The following is a 16565-nucleotide window of genomic DNA, read 5'->3' as shown; positions in this document are numbered from 1 at the left end:
GGGAGGCGGATCCGGCGAGGCCGGGGCCGTGGGGGTCGGGGACGACCCGATCTGTGCGGCGTCGGCGGCGGAAGTCCATGGGCGGCGGCGGCTGCTGCTCCCTGGTGCAGCACAAGAGAGAGAGAGAGAGGGAGGGAGATGAGAACGGGCAGCAGGTGAAGGAAAGAAGAAGGAACGGGAGGGAGGAGGCGCGAGGTGAGGCAGGGGAGTGGGACGGCCTGCTGGAGGTGGCGCCTGCTCGCCGGAGACGCGGGAACTGCTGCTGCTTGCGGAGGGTGCTCGGGGCAGGAACTTGAGGACGCGCGAGGTGGCTGCGGGATGGATGGATCTGGCTGGTGGTTGGCTCGATGGGGAAAACGAGGGTGGAGAAGGTGGCGGCGGCATGGGGATTGATGGATGGGACATCTCCCTAAAATTTAGGGTTTGGTCTGATTTGGTTAGGAGCTGCCCACTATATATAGTAGGTGGCTAATATGAGAGGGGATTAGCCCCTAGATTTTTATCGGACGGCTTCGGGTGTTCTAAACAAAGAACGGATGATGTTTAGGATAACTCGGGATTGATCCGGACCCACTGGTCATGACCGTGCAGTTCGGGGAAGTTTTTGGACAAGGCAGCAAAGAGTGTGGGTTGTGCGGAGAGGTTATGCCGCCACACAAGGGAAGCAAAACCCGGTCGATCTGAGAAAGGACACCGAGATGAAAGAGAAGCGGCACTATGAACGGATGCAAGTTTTATGAAAACATGAGAATGCAATGCTCATGATGACATGATGAACTGCAACAAACAAATAAATACACACAACGATAACAAAAAATATGGAAGCCGTCTGGAGCGTCGGTCTCGGGGCGTTACATCGATGGAGATTGCCCTCTCCCGATGTGAGGAGCGTTGGTGATGACGATGGTGATGATTTCCCCCTCCCGGAGGGAAGTGTCCCCGGCAGAACAGCTCTGCCGGAGCCCTAGATTGGTTCCGCCAAGGTTCCGCCTCGTGGCGGCGGAGTCTCGTCCCGAAAGCTTGCTTATGATTTTTCTTCGGACGAAAGACTTCATATAGCAGAAGATGGCCACCGGAGGGCCAACAGGGGGCCCACGAGGCAGGGGGCACGCCCAGGGGGGTAGGGCGCGCCCCCCACCCTCGTGGCCAGGGTGTGGGCCCCCTCTGGTATTTCTTCCGCTCAGTATTTTTTATTATTTCCAAAAATAACTTTCGTGGAGTTTCAGGACTTTTGGAGTTGTGTAGAATAGGTCTCTAGTATTTGCTCCTTTTCCAGCCCAGAATTCCAGCTGCCGGCATTCTCCCTCCTTATGTAAACCTTGTAAAATAAGAGAGAATAGGCATAAGTATTGTGACATAATGTGTAATAATAGCCCATATTGCAATAAATATCGATATAAAAGCATGATGCAAAATGGACGTATCAACTCCCCCAAGCTTAGACCTCGCTTGTCCTCAAGCGGAAGCCGATAACGATAAATATGTCCACATGTTTAGAGGTAGAGGTGTCGATAAAATAAAATACGGACATGAGGGCATCATGATTATTCTCATAACCGCAACATATAAGGATAATGTCATATGACCTCTTATGCTCAAGTAATAATCTATTCACAATGCAAAGTATGAATCAGAAACTTTATTGAGAACTAACAAACTATAATCTCAGTCATTGCAGCAATTGCAATTTATCATAACATCAGAAAGAGTCTATGTCAGAGCTTTCTAGCAAGTCCACATACTCAACTATCATTTAGTCTTTCACAATTGCTAACACTCACACAATACTTGTGGTTACGGAGTTTTAATCGGACACAGAGAAAGATAGGGGCTTATAGTTTCGCCTCCCAACCTCTTACCTCAAGGGTAATGTCAACAATAATATTCATGCTAACTTACATCCAATTAGGTATATATATCAGGATCTTTCCAACATCCTGTGCTTGCCAAAGGATAAAATGTAAAAAGGAAAGGTGAAGATCACCATGACTCTTGCATAAGGTAGAAGATAATAATAAAAGATAGGCCCTTCGCAGAGGGAAGCAGAGGTTGCCATGCGCTTTCAGGGTTGGATGCACAAAATCTTAATGCGAAAGAACGTCACTTTATATTGCCACTTGTGATATAGACCTTTATTATGTAGTCCGTCGCTTTTATTTCTTCCACATCACAAGATCGTATAAAGCTTATTTCCTCCACACCAATCAATCCTACATATTTAGAGAGCAATTTTTATTGCTTGCACCGATGACAACTTACTTGAAGGATCTTACTCAATCCATAGGTAGATATGGTGGACTCTCATGGCAAAACTGGTTTAAGGGTTTTTGGAAGCACAAGTAGTATCTCTACTTGGTGCAAAGAATTTGGCTAGCACGAGGGGGAAAGGCAAGCTCAACATGTTGGATGATCCATGACAATATACTTTATCTCAGATATAAGAAAACATAACCCATTACGTTGTCTTCCTTGTCCAGCATCAACTCTTTAGCATGTCATATTTTAATGAGTGCTCCCAATCATAAAAGATGTCCAAGATAGTATATTTATATGTGAAACCTCTCTTTCTTTATTACTTCCTATTAATTGCAACGATGACCAAAGCTATGTTTGCCAACTCCCAACAATTTTTAATCATCATACTCTTTCTATGTGAAGTCATTACTCTCAATAAGATTAATATGATCTCTTTATTTCTTTTTATTCTTTTCTCTTTTCTTTTATTCACTCAAGATCGTAGCAAGATAATCAAGCCCTTGACTCAACACTAATCTTTATTATATAGCTCACGGACTCGATTACATAGAGATCATAAAGCAAAACTCAAAACTAGATCATACCAAAACTTTATTCTACTAGATCAAGATGCTACTAAAAGGATCGAACTAAGAAAAACGGTAAAGATAGAGATGTGATGGTGATACAATACCGGGGCACCTCCCCCAAGCTTGGCAGTTGCCAAGGGGAGTGCCCATACCCATGTGATTATGTTTCCTTCTTCGGAGGTGATGGTGTGATATTCTTGGCGATGATACTCCTCAGGATACGATTCTCTTCTTCGAGCTTATTGAGTTGCTGCTTGAGATCCATTATCTCCTTACAAAGCTTTCCTGTAACGGCCAAAGCTCCTTGCACCCAAGGGTGTTGCATAGCTGTGGGAGAACAAGTGACACTCTTCTTCATATTTTCATAAGAAAGAAATCTAACATTGGAAGGGATAACCGAGTTTGGAATAGCCGAGCTATGTAGTTCTCCCATCGTGAATCCAGCTTGGAAGCGAGAAGTGACTTCTTGATCCTCCTCCATGGCGTCTATCCTCTTCAAATCATCCTCCATCTCTTCCTCCAATGTTGGCCCGAAGTGGTCAGCGTCGCTGTTTGTCCTTGATCTCGGTGCCGGATGAGACACCCGGCTCTGCCCGACTGACTCTTGAGAAGACATCTTGCTCTAACCTGTAGCAGCAACAACTCGAAACGAAAATAGAGGATATTTGCGTGATACAGGAGTCAAAACCTTCGGGAGATTGTATAATGGATTTTTACCGACCAAAATACGTATCGTGCAAGAAAACAGAGTTCGGAGACCACACGAGGTGCCCACGAGGCAGGGGGTGCGCCCAGGGGGTAGGGCGCGCCCTCCACCCTCGTGGAGCCCTCGTGTCCTTCCCGGACTGCTTCTTATTTTTCTATTTTTCTAAATATTCCAAAATGGAGAAATATTGCCTTTAGAACTGTTTTGGAGTCGGTTTACTTACCGTACCACATACCTATTCCTTTTCGGAGTCTGAAACGTCCGGTAAGTGTCCCTTATGTATTCCTCCGGGGTTACGGTTTCAATAACATTGGTTTCAACATTTATGGGATTACCTGAGATGTAGTGTTTGATTCTTTGGCCGTTCACCACCTTCGGATTTGTGCCTTCAAAGTTGTTCATTTTTATGGCACCAGAACGATAGACCTCCTCGATAACGTAAGGACCTTCCCATTTAGAGAGAAGTTTTCCTGCAAAAAATCTTAAAAGAGAGTTGTATAGAAATACATAATCACCTACATTAAACTCACGCTTTTGTATTCTTTTGTCATGCCATCTTTTAACTTTTTCTTTAAACAACTTGGCATTTTCATAGGCTTGGGTTCTCCATTCATCAAGTGAGCTAATGTCAAATAACCTCTTCTCACCGGCAAGTTTGAAATCATAGTTGAGCTCTTTAATGGCCCAATATGCCTTATGTTCTAGTTCGAGAGGTAAGTGACATGCTTTTCCATAAACCATTTCATACGGAGACATACCCATAGGATATTTATATGCAGTTCTATAGGCCCATAATGCATCATCAAGTTTCTTGGACCAATTATTTCTAGATCTATTAACAGTCTTTTGCAAAATTAATTTGAGCTCTCTATTACTCAATTCTACTTGACCACCAGACTGTGGGTGATAAGGGGATGCAATTCTATGATTAACATCATACTTAGCAAGCATTTTTCGGAAACCACCATGAATAAAATGTGAACCACCATCAGTCATTAAATATCTAGGGACTCCAAACCTCAGAAAAATAACTTCTTTAAGCATCTTAATAGAGGTGTTATGATCAGCACTACTATTTGGAATAGCTTCTACCCACTTAGTAACGTAATCAACAGCAACTAAAATATGTGTATATCCATTAGAGGCAGGAAAAGGTCCCATATAATCAAAGCCCCAAACATCAAATGGTTCAATAACAAGTGAATAGTTCATAGGCATTTCTTGATGTCTACTAATATTACCAATTCTTTGACATTCATCACAAGATAAGACAAACTTACGGGCATCCTTGAAGAGAGTAGGCCAATAAAAACCGGATTGCAATACCTTATGTGCAGTTCTATCTCCAGCGTGGTGTCCTCCATAAGCCTCGGAGTGACATTTGCGTAGGATCTGTTCCTGTTCATGCTCAGGTACACAATGTCTAATAACACCATCTACTCCTTCTTTATAAAGATGTGGGTCATCCCAAAAGTAATGTCTCAAATCATAGAAAAACTTTTTCTTTTGCTGGTATGTGAAACTAGGTGGTATAAATTTAGCAACAATATAATTAGCATAATCAGCATACCATGGAGCAGTACGAGAAGCATTTATGAAATTGTTCATCAGGAAAGCTATCATCAATAGGTAGTGGGTCATCAAGAACATTCTCTAGCCTAGACAAGTTGTCTGCAACAGGGTTCTCGGCTCCCTTTCTATCAATAATATGCAAATCAAATTCTTGTAGCAAGAGAACCCATCTAATAAGCCTAGGTTTAGCATCTTTCTTTTCCATAAGATATTTAATAGCAGCATGATCCGTGTGAATATTTACTTTAGAATCAACAATATAAGGTTTGAAATTATCACAAGCAAATACAACTGCTAAGAATTCTTTTTCAGTAGTAGCATAATTTCTCTGAGCATTGTCTAGAGTTTTACTAGCATATTGAATAACATTTAATTTCTTATCAACTCTTTGCCCTAGAACAGCACCTACAGCATAGTCACTAGCATCACACATGATTTCAAAGGGTAAATTCCAATCAGGTGGCTGAACAATAGGTGCAGAGATCAATGCTTTCTTAAGTATTTCAAATGCTTCTACGCAATCATCATCAAAGACAAATGGTATATCTTTTTGTAATAAATTAGTTAGAGGCCGAAATTTTTGAGAAGTCCTTAATGAACCTCCTATAAAAACCGGCGTGACCATGGAAACTTCTTATACCTTTGATGTCCTTGGGACATGGCATCTTTTCAATAGCATCAACCTTGGTTTATCAACCTCAATACCTCTTTCAGAAACTTTATGCCCCAAGACAATACCATCATTAACCATAAAGTGGCACTTTTCCCAATTCAAGACAAGATTAGTTTCTTCACATCTCTGCAAAACTCGATCAAGGTTGCTCAAGCAATCATCAAAAGAGGATCCATAAACAGAGAAATCGTCCATTAAAACCTCAAAAATCTTTTCACATAAGTCAGAGAATATAGCCATCATGCATCTTTGAAAGGTAGCAGGTGAATTACATAAACCAAAAGACATACGTCTATAAGCAAAAGTACCGAAAGGGCAAGTAAAAGTGGTCTTTGATTGATCATCGACTGACACAGGTATTTGAGAAAAACCAGAATAACCATCTAGAAAGCAAAAATGTGTATGTTTGGATAATCTTTCTAGCATTTTATCGATAAAAGGTAAGGGGTAATGATCCTTTTTAGTAGCTTTATTTAGTTTGCGGAAATCAATTACCATCCTATAACCTATAATAATTCTTTGCGGAATCAATTCATCTTTATCATTAGGAACGACAGTAATACCTCCCTTCTTAGGGACACAATGGACAGGACATACCCATTGACTATCAGCAACGGGATAAATTATACCTGCCTCAAGGAGCATTTCCTTTCTTACCACTTTTTTCATCTTAGGATTCAGGCGTCATTGGTGATCACGAACTGGTTTGGCATCTTTCTCCAAATTTATTTTGTGTTGACATAGTGTGGGACTAATGCCCTTAAGATCATCGAGAGTATATCCAATAGCAGCATGGTGCTTCTTCAGAGTTTTCAATAATCTCTCTTCTTCATGCTCTGAAAGTTTAGCACTAATAATAACAGGATATATCTTTTTCTCATCAAAATAAGCATATTTAAGAGTATCAGGTAACGGTTTAAGCTCAAACACGGGATCACCCTTGGGTGGAGGAGGATCCCCTAGGATTTCAACAGGCAAATTGTGTTTCAGGATGGGTTCTTGTTTAAATAATACTTCATCTATTTCCCTTCTTTCATTCATAAACATATCATTTTCATGGTCTAGCAAATATTGCTCTAAATGATCACTAGGAGGTACGGCCATGGAAGCAAGACCAATAATTTCATCTTTACTAGGCAATTCCTCTTCACGGTGTTGTCTACGAAATTTAGAGAAATTAAACTCGTGAGACATATCACCCAAACCAATAGTAACGACATCCTTTTTGCAGTCTATCTTAGCATTAACAGTGTTCAAGAAGGGTCTACCAAATATAACGGGGCAAAAGCTATCTTGTGGGGAACCGAGAATAAGAAAATCAGCAGGATATTTAGTTTTCCCACACAGGACTTCAATATCTATAAGAATTCCCATTGGTGATATAGTATCTCTATTGGCAAGTTTAATTGTGACATCAATATCTTCTATCTCAGCAGGTGCAATATCATGCATAATTTCTTTGTATAAGTCAAAAGGTATTGCACTAGCACTAGCACCCATATCACACAAGCCATGATAACAATGATCTCCTATTTTAACAAAAATAACAGGCATGCCTACCACAGGTCTATGTTTATCTTTGGCACAAGGTTTAGCAATTCTAGCAGTCTCATCACAGAAATGAATAACATGCCCATCAATATTATCAGACAAGAGATCTTTAACAATAGCAATATTAGGTTCAACTTTAACTTGTTCAGGAGGTGTATAGGTTCTAATATTGCTTTTATGAACCACAGTTGAAGCTTTAGCATGATCTTTTATCCTAACAGGAAAAGGTGGTTTCTCAACATAAGCAGTAGGAACAATAGGATCATTATAAGTGATAGTCTTTTCTTCAACTATAATAGGTGCAGCTATTTTTACTTCTATGGGAGGATAATATTTAAACCACTTCTCCTTAGGGAGATCAACATGAGCAACAAAAGATTCACATAAAGAAGCTATTATCTCAGAGTCAAGTCCATATTTAGTGCTAAATTTACGGAAAACATCGGTATCCATAAAAGATTTAACACAATCAAACTTAGGTGTCATACCTGACTCCTTACCTTCGTCGAGGTCCCAATCTTCAGAGTTGCCTTTAATTCTTTCCAATAAATCCCATTTGAATTCAATAGTCTTCATCATAAAAGAGCCAGCACAAGAAGTATCGAGCATGGTGCGGTTGTTATCAGAAAGCCGAGCATAAATTTTTTGAATAATTATTTCTCTTGGGAGCTCATGATTGGGGCATGAATATAACATTGATTTAAGCCTCCCCCAAGCTTGAGCGATGCTTTCTCCTTCGCGAGGCCAAAAATTATGTATATAATTGCGATCATGATGAACAAGATGCATAGGATAAAACTTCTGATGAAATTCCAATTTCAATCGTTTGTAGTTCCATGATCCCATATCATCATAGCCTATACCATGTCAATGCATCTCCCTTAAAAGATAAAGGGAAGACCTTCTTCTTAATAACATCATCGGGCACACCTGCAAGCTTAAATAATCCACAAACTTCATCCACATATATTAGGTGCTCATCAGGATGCATTGTTCCATTTCCTGCAAAGGGATTAGCTAGCAGTTTTTCTATCATACCCGAAGGAATCTCAAAGTAGACATTTTCATTTTCAGTAGGTTCAGTAGGTTGAGGAGCAACTCTTTGCTCTACTGGTCAGGGTGAAGATACCCCGAACAAGCCCCTCAGAGGATTACTTTCCATAGTAACAAGTGACAATAAATTTCAGCACACTATATAAATTTTTCCTTACGAAATTCCACCTACCAAAGGCGCTTCACTCCCTGGCAACGGCGCTAGAAAAGAGTCTTGATGACCCACAAGTATAGGGTATCTATCGTAGTCCTTTCGATAAGTAAGAGTGTCGGACCCAACGAGGAGCAGAAGGAAATGATAAGCGGTTTTCAGTAAGGTATTTTCTGCAAGCACTGAAATTATAGGTAACAGATAGTTTTGTGATAAGATAATTTGTAACGAGCAACAAGTAACAAAAGTAAATAAAGTGCAGCAAGGTGGCCCAATCCTTTTTGTAGCAAAGGACAAGCCTGGACAAACTCTTATATAGAGAAAAGCGCTCCCGAGGACACATGGGAATTATCGTCAAGCTAGTTTTCATCACGTTCATATGATTCGCGTTCGGTACTTTGATAATTTGATATGTGGGTGGACCAGTGCTTGGGTGCTGTCCTTACTTGGGCAAGCATCGCACTTATGATTAACCCCTATTGCAAGCATCCGCAACTACAAAAGAAGTATTAAGGTAAACCTAACCATAGCATGAAACACGTGGATCCAAATCAGCCCCTTACGAAGCAACGCATAAACTAAGGTTTAAGCTTCTGTCACTCTAGCAACCCATCAGCTACTTATTACTTCCCAATGCCTTCCTCTAGGCCCAAATAATGGTGAAGTGTCATGTAGTCGACGTTCACATAACACCACTAGAGGAGAGACAACATACATCTCATCAAAATATCGAACGAATACCAAATTCACATGACTACTAATAGCAAGACTTCTCCCATGTCCTCAGGAACAAACGTAACTACTCACAAAGCATATTCATGTTCATAATCAGAGGAGTATTAATATGCATAAAGGATCTGAACATATGATCTTCCACCAAATAAACCAACTAGCATCAACTACAAGGAGTAATCAACACTACTAGCAACCTACAGGTACCAATCCCAGACTATGAGACAAGAATTGGATACAAGAGATGAACTAGGGTTTGAGAGGAGATGGTGCTGGTGAAGATGTTGATGGAGATTGGCCCTCTCCCGATGAGAGGAGCGTTGGTGATGACGTTGGCGATGATTTCCCCCTCCCGGAGGGAAGTGTCCCCGGCAGAACAGCTCTGCCGGAGCCCTAGATTGGTTCCGCCAAGGTTCCGCCTCGTGGCGGCGGAGTCTCGTCCCGAAAGCTTGCTTATGATTTTTCTTCGGACGAAAGACTTCATATAGCAGAAGATGGCCACCGAAGGACCAACAGGGGGCCCACGAGGCAGGGGGCGCGCCCAGGGGGGTAGGGCGCGCCCCCCACCCTCGTGGCCAGGGTGTGGGCCCCCTCTGGTATTTCTTCCGCTCAGTATTTTTTATTATTTCCAAAAATAACTTTCGTGGAGTTTCAGGACTTTTGGAGTTGTGTAGAATAGGTCTCTAGTATTTGCTCCTTTTCCAGCCCAGAATTCCAGCTGCCGGCATTCTCCCTCCTTATGTAAACCTTGTAAAATAAGAGAGAATAGGCATAAGTATTGTGACATAATGTGTAATAATAGCCCATATTGCAATAAATATCGATATAAAAGCATGATGCAAAATGGACGTATCAAACGTCTACAAGACGAAGGTTGCGTAGTAGACATCATCTCTTCACTCGTTCTGTAATGGATCATCCCGCAACTAACTCATTAGTCACATTGCTTGCAAGGCTTATAGTGATGTGCATTACCGAGAGGGCCCAGAGATACCTCTCCGATACTTGGAGTGACAAATCCTAATCTCGATCTATGCCAACCCAACAAACACCTTCGGAGACACCTGTAGAGCATCTTTATAATCACCCAGTTACGTTGTGACGTTTGATAGCACACAAGGTGTTCCTCCGGTATTCGGGAGTTGCATAATCTCATAGTCAGAGGAACATGTATAAGTCATGAAGAAAGCAATAGCAATAAAACTCAACGATCATAATGCTAAGCTAACGGATGGGTCTTGTCCATTATATCATTCTCTAATGATGTGATCCTGTTCATCAAATGACAACACATATCTATGGTCAGGAAACTTAACCATCTTTGATTAACGAGCTAGTCTAGTAGAGGCATACTAGGGACACTTTGTTTTGTCTATGTATTCACACATGTATCAAGTTTACGGTTAATACAATTCTAGCCTGAATAATAAACATTTATCATGATATAAGGAAATAAAATAATAACTTATTATTGCCTCTAGGGCATATTTCCTTCAGGCTCGTGGTTCCGAGAGGGAACAATGCATGTTTGATGACAAACAGGAGATAGCTTCCTCTTACGGCCTTCAAATTTTTTCTATGTTTAACTGCACTACTACAACTGTCATGTGAAAATTTGGAAAATTCTAGGGGTCATTTGACCTTTTAAAGACATTTAAGTGATTTTCTAGCCATTTGATGACCGTAATTCAAATTTGAACTACATCTACATGCAACAGCTAACCATAATGGTTTGAAAAATCATATTTTTGTGTACTTGTGTGCGAGTTAAAAAATCATCAAACGATGTAAATATCTGGTGTTCAAAAAAGAAAATGGAAATGTCTGGCAAGACAACCGGCCCCCACAAGATTGGCACTCTATCTCGCGGGTAATTAATCAGACATGGTTCTGTATTGGAAACCGTCAGCTATTATGTTCACACACGGATTTTGCTGCGGGAATCGTGTGTAATTCAAACTACAGTACTCGTAAGTTCCGGCGACCGGCGTGTGTATTGTTCCCATCCATCTAGATTCCGGCCGCCAATAAACAGCCAGCTCACGTTATCCTGCCTGCATTCTCATCTACATCCTCCCCTCGCTCGCCCTCTCTCTCTCTCTATCTATCTATCTATCTATCTCTATCTCTCTCTCTCTTCTCAAATCTCTGCCATGGCGTCGCCGGTCTGCCCACGCGCTGACGAGGAGTCGGCATCCCCCGAGGATGTTCACTCGAATAGCAACGACGAGGACCCCTAAGCGCCGCCGGACAAGGTTGCGTCGAACCCCCCAACTTTGGATTGGTCTTGGGGCCAGTATAATCTTTGTCTGTGGAAGTCGCTGCTGCCGGCTGAGAAAGCCAGGCAAGTGGCGTTCAAGAAGGAGATGGCGGAGGAGGAAGCCAGGTACCAGGCGGCCTGTGAAGCCCGTGATGCCGCCTGGAAAAAGCAGGCGGCGGAGCTTTGGGGGCGGGCGCGTCGTCGTGCGGAGGAGGTGTACGAAGACGGGTACTTCGCGAGGAAGGTCAAAGGCGCTGGGCGCCTCGTCGCTGCGTGGAGGTGGGCCGATAAGCTCCAGTGTGCAACCAATGAGGAGCTCCGGTGGGCGCCCAATGAAATGGCAAGATCGTTCGCGCTCGTCCGCCAGCAAGAGGCAGATCGGTACGTCAAGCGTTGCGAGGCGGAGGAGGTGGAGTACTGCCTCCGCACTGGGAAGACGCCACGCACCAGGGAGCTGCTGGCGAGGGGCTGCCGGAATACTAGCCCCAGGAGGGATTATTAGTTTTAGTATTGTTCATTTTCAATTTTATGCATTGTACCTAGTAGTTAAGTATCATCACGTATATGTGTGATATTATATATATATTCTGTGATGAACTAATGAACAATTAATATATATGTATATATATTATGAATTCCATTTTCTATCTGTTTTTGTATACTAATTTAAATCTAGCTGTTGTCATCCACATATACAGAATAGAAAGCGTATATACACACATTGAACAGTGCAATAAACAGAGCAATACTATGATTGCTGTGAATACATAGCTATCCACGCCGAAATGACTCAACAAAATAAAACGCGTCCATGAGCCCATGACCAGCAGCCCTTGCCTACGGTAGCTCTTGGCTCTGCCTGAACTCGTGCAGGCGTTCGTCCAAGCGGTCGACACGCTCGCGGTACATCTAGAGCGCGATCTCGAGCTCGAAGTTGGCTATTTCATCGGAGATCATTAGCTAGAGGATGCGACAGCCATGTTCCTCTACTGCACCCAGGTGGACACCTGGGCCAAGGAGGCGGTCGAGCCTACCGACCAGCACACTGGCATCGAGCGGGCCGCGGACAAGGCGAACGGCGCGACCCATGCGAATGGCGCGGGGGCGTCCGGTGCAAGTACAGCGCGGCCGGCCTCTGGTGCAAGTACGGCGCAGAGGGCCTCTGCCCACTCCTGGTGAGGAATGGGGGTACTGACGGAACGTGTACCCAGCTGCGACACCATGTCGACAGCAGGCAAGCGCCGATAGATCCGCTCTTGCTGTGCGGCGCGCCGCGCCTCTCGCTCTGCGGTGCTCCAATGGTCTCGCCGTGCGGCGAGCCACAGCCTATCGGCGCGGACGCGCCTAGCTTGCTCTGCAGCGCACCATCGATCATGTTGTGCGGCGAGCTGCAGCATGTCGGCGCTGCATGCCTATCTTGATCCGCGGCGCTGAAGCTCCATGCGCTAAGGATCTGCTCAACCCTGGCGATGACGCGCATAACGACGTCATCCATCGCATTGCCGGGAAGCGCCGTGGCCTCGACGGGTCGTGGCGCCTTCTGGTTTTCCTCGTCGACGAGGTTGATGGCAGAGGCGGCGCTTTGGTGGGTTGGCATGCTTGAAAAAGGTGGATGTGCTACAGGCTGCGCTTGTTGCCTCCGTGCGTCGCGCGCCGCCTAGGTTTATGCGCAATATCGCTGGGTGGCGGGAAACAGGTGCGGGAAACGGTGGCGTGTTCATAAAACGCCATCAATTAATGAAAACTTAACATACTAGAAATGCATCAAGTACAACAACAAAAAAACTAAAAAAAAATTGGGACAACAAACATAACTTGTACAATACCAAGTCAATTTGCACTTCCCTCAACAATAAAAAACAATTCGTGTTGTCTAGCATATGGACTTTGAGTACATTTTCCCATTTTGAATGGGATTGTACTTGGGTTAGTTATACAACCATCTAAATATTATCTTCACAACACATCTACATATGATCTCAAATTTCAAATATATGTATCCATTTTATGTTGAATTCAAATCATAGTACATGTATGCTCTAGCTAGATGTTCGGAATCTAAACCATGTATGAGACTATTTACAATGTGTTTAACACGCACAACACACACAAACACCATTTAGACTAGTAAGGTACACATGCATTGCATGCATGAGATTTGGCAACCAAATTATAAATAAATACCACATTATAGCATGTAAGCTTTGAGTTATATATGCATGACGTAGATGTTCGTTTAATTCTTATAATTCATCTCATTCAAAATCAATTATTTTTATAAAAAAGCTAATCTATTTTAAGATTCATGGAATTGTCCGAGCATAAAGTAAAAACAAATAATGGCAATTCATGTAAAAGAATTTGGGCAATTATGATACGGAAGATTCTAGAACAAATGATAAGTGCTTGTGTTTTGAGGTTTGTGCATTATGCTTAAGTTCAACCGTGGAGTCTTCTAGATTGTACACGTGGCAAAATCTGGTGGAATGTAGATGATATCCAACGGCCAGTAGTGCTCGGATTTTCCATCTGTGCACTGTTGGATTGGCTTCATCCAACGATCATCTTTCAAAGTTATTCGCACACTATATAGGGGTATAGATAAGGAACATCGAGCTAGCACAAGAAGTAGATGATGCTGAGATGAACACGGACCACACTAGGGAACCCGTTGGTGATGAATTCATCAATCGCAACGGTTGTACACTAGCAAGCGTTTGCCCACAACACACACGGCTTATTCCATCACAAACAGGTCGGATGGATCAACTATATGCCACGTATCGCACATTGTCAAAAAGTAATGCGGTAGACCTTCTTTAACATGTGTTAAAAAAATAAAAAAACAAGGACCTCGAGGTTAAATTAACTGATAGGATGGGTCATATCTGTCAAATGACAGATATGACCCATCCTATCAGTTAATTCAACATCAACACAACTTCCCATCTAGTCACCCATCTGATGGCTGCTCCAGCCTGAGCACACTTAACTTGAGAGTTCTTTTACATGAGCTACTGGTGGAACAGCTAGTCCTTGCTGATATAGGATGCCTCTTCGCATCCTTATGACGTATCTGGATGACCGCCCGTCCCCCAATGGCCAATAGGTGTTGTGTAGACATAGCATAGCACATACGTCTTATTAGAAGCAATAATATGTGTTATTATCGGTCTTCGCACACATTTCTGATTACAGACCTGTTTGTCGCGTATCACACATATCTTGTTATATTGAACCGTTTATGTTCTCTTGTCTCAACGCAAACAGTTCATCCGAGTGAACCGCATGCCGTATATCGCACACACCTTGATCTGGCTGACCGTTTTGTTTTGTATTGCCTAATCACAAACAGTTCATCTGAGTGAAGCGTATGCTGCATATCGCACACACCTTCATCTGGCAGCCCGTTTATTTTGTTCCTCCTCATCGCAAGCAGTTAATTTAACTGAACCGTATGCCCTGAATCGACACGCAACCAAAATCTGAACCGTGTTTGATGCATTCGTCATCGCAAACGTTTTGCACCTTTTTTGACGGTTTTTTACACCATCGTTTGCGATTATTGCATCGCACACAGTTTCATCGAAGGATCTCTGATCGTAGTGTCGCGTTAGCAGCATCCTGCAGTAGTGAAGTATACAGCTGTGGCTCATCATTCTTTATTTGGTTCTTATGTAATTCTTGAACATATGTACCTATGAATCGAATAATGCATTGGCTGTTTGAACCTGATGGATTTGAATAAAGCTATAGCATACATTCAAATTCGGTACAATTTGAAATAGCAGCAATTAAATTACGGTGAAATTACGCTCTCCAGGTCGTTACGGCACACACGGTTGGTAAAATACAAATGTTTGTGATATACATCATAATCCGAGATGGTTCACAGAGAGGAAACGTGTGCAAGCATGCACATAGTTGCCATTTGCAAAGCGTGTCCGATGTCAGACAATATCACAAATGGTGCGGGCAAACTAAACGTTTGTGTTAGTTGCCTTATCGTACACGATTCGCAATCACGAACTGTTTCTGATGAAGTATGCATCGTAAACGTTGCACCACAGAATAGCGTGTGCGATAGTTGTCATGTACGACGATGTTACGATGGTCCGACGTTTCGTAATCCTGTCCGACACTCGTACGACGATTAGCTAATCTTCTTATTTAGTTATCGCATACGGTTTGGGAAAAGCAAATGTGTGTGATTGTATGCTTATCATACACGTTCTATAATAGTGAACTATTTGTGATGGGTCGCGCATCGTAAACGTAGCATCACAGAATACCGACTGCGATGGCAATGCGAGCACAATCGAGTAGGAGTATTGTATATGCATCTTTGCTCCCTATCCCCGATGGTTTCTGGGTCGTGTGGGAAGCCCCCCAATCGCCGTCACTCACTAGACGATGGATCCAAATGCCGTCGCGGAAAGGGGTTATAAACCGTTTGTATAGCACCGACGCGTACCAGTGAATGGCATGACTGCAAGGCACAACTGTCATGTCCCACCTCCTACAGTCACATATATAGTTGTTCAAGTTAACACAATATGTGTTCTCAGACCTACTAGTCACTTGCCAGATGCCTGGACCTGCCATGTATGCTTCACAATACTTAGCCCACTTCTTGCCTTCTTCTAAAATTTATGAGTAGGTTGGTGTGATCTCCCATCTGCATGTCTCTGTTTTCTCTCTGATTTTCTGAAACTTGATCTTCAACTTTGTTCTTATGCCCTCCAACATAGTCCTGATTGGTTTGTTCCTAACATCCAATGTCATCCTGTTGAAAACTTCACTAAGGTTGTTTACAACCAGGTCAGTTTTGCAAATAGTATCCATTTATATCGTGCCCATGTATGGTCTGGTATCTGTGACAACCACTACCAAGCCTCAAAACTTTCTTTCTTCCAATTTTCCATCCCTTTATCATGACCATTCTTAGTGAAGGAATAGGCAGCCTGATCTAAGTGTTTCTTGAGTTCCTCCCCTCTAAAACCAGCAGATTGGAAGTTGGCATATATATGTCTAAGACAAAA

Source organism: Aegilops tauschii, chromosome 5, assembly GCF_002575655.3.
Source record: "Aegilops tauschii subsp. strangulata cultivar AL8/78 chromosome 5, Aet v6.0, whole genome shotgun sequence".
NCBI classification, from domain to species: Eukaryota; Viridiplantae; Streptophyta; class Magnoliopsida; order Poales; family Poaceae; genus Aegilops; species Aegilops tauschii.
This window is presented reverse-complemented; position numbering follows the sequence as displayed.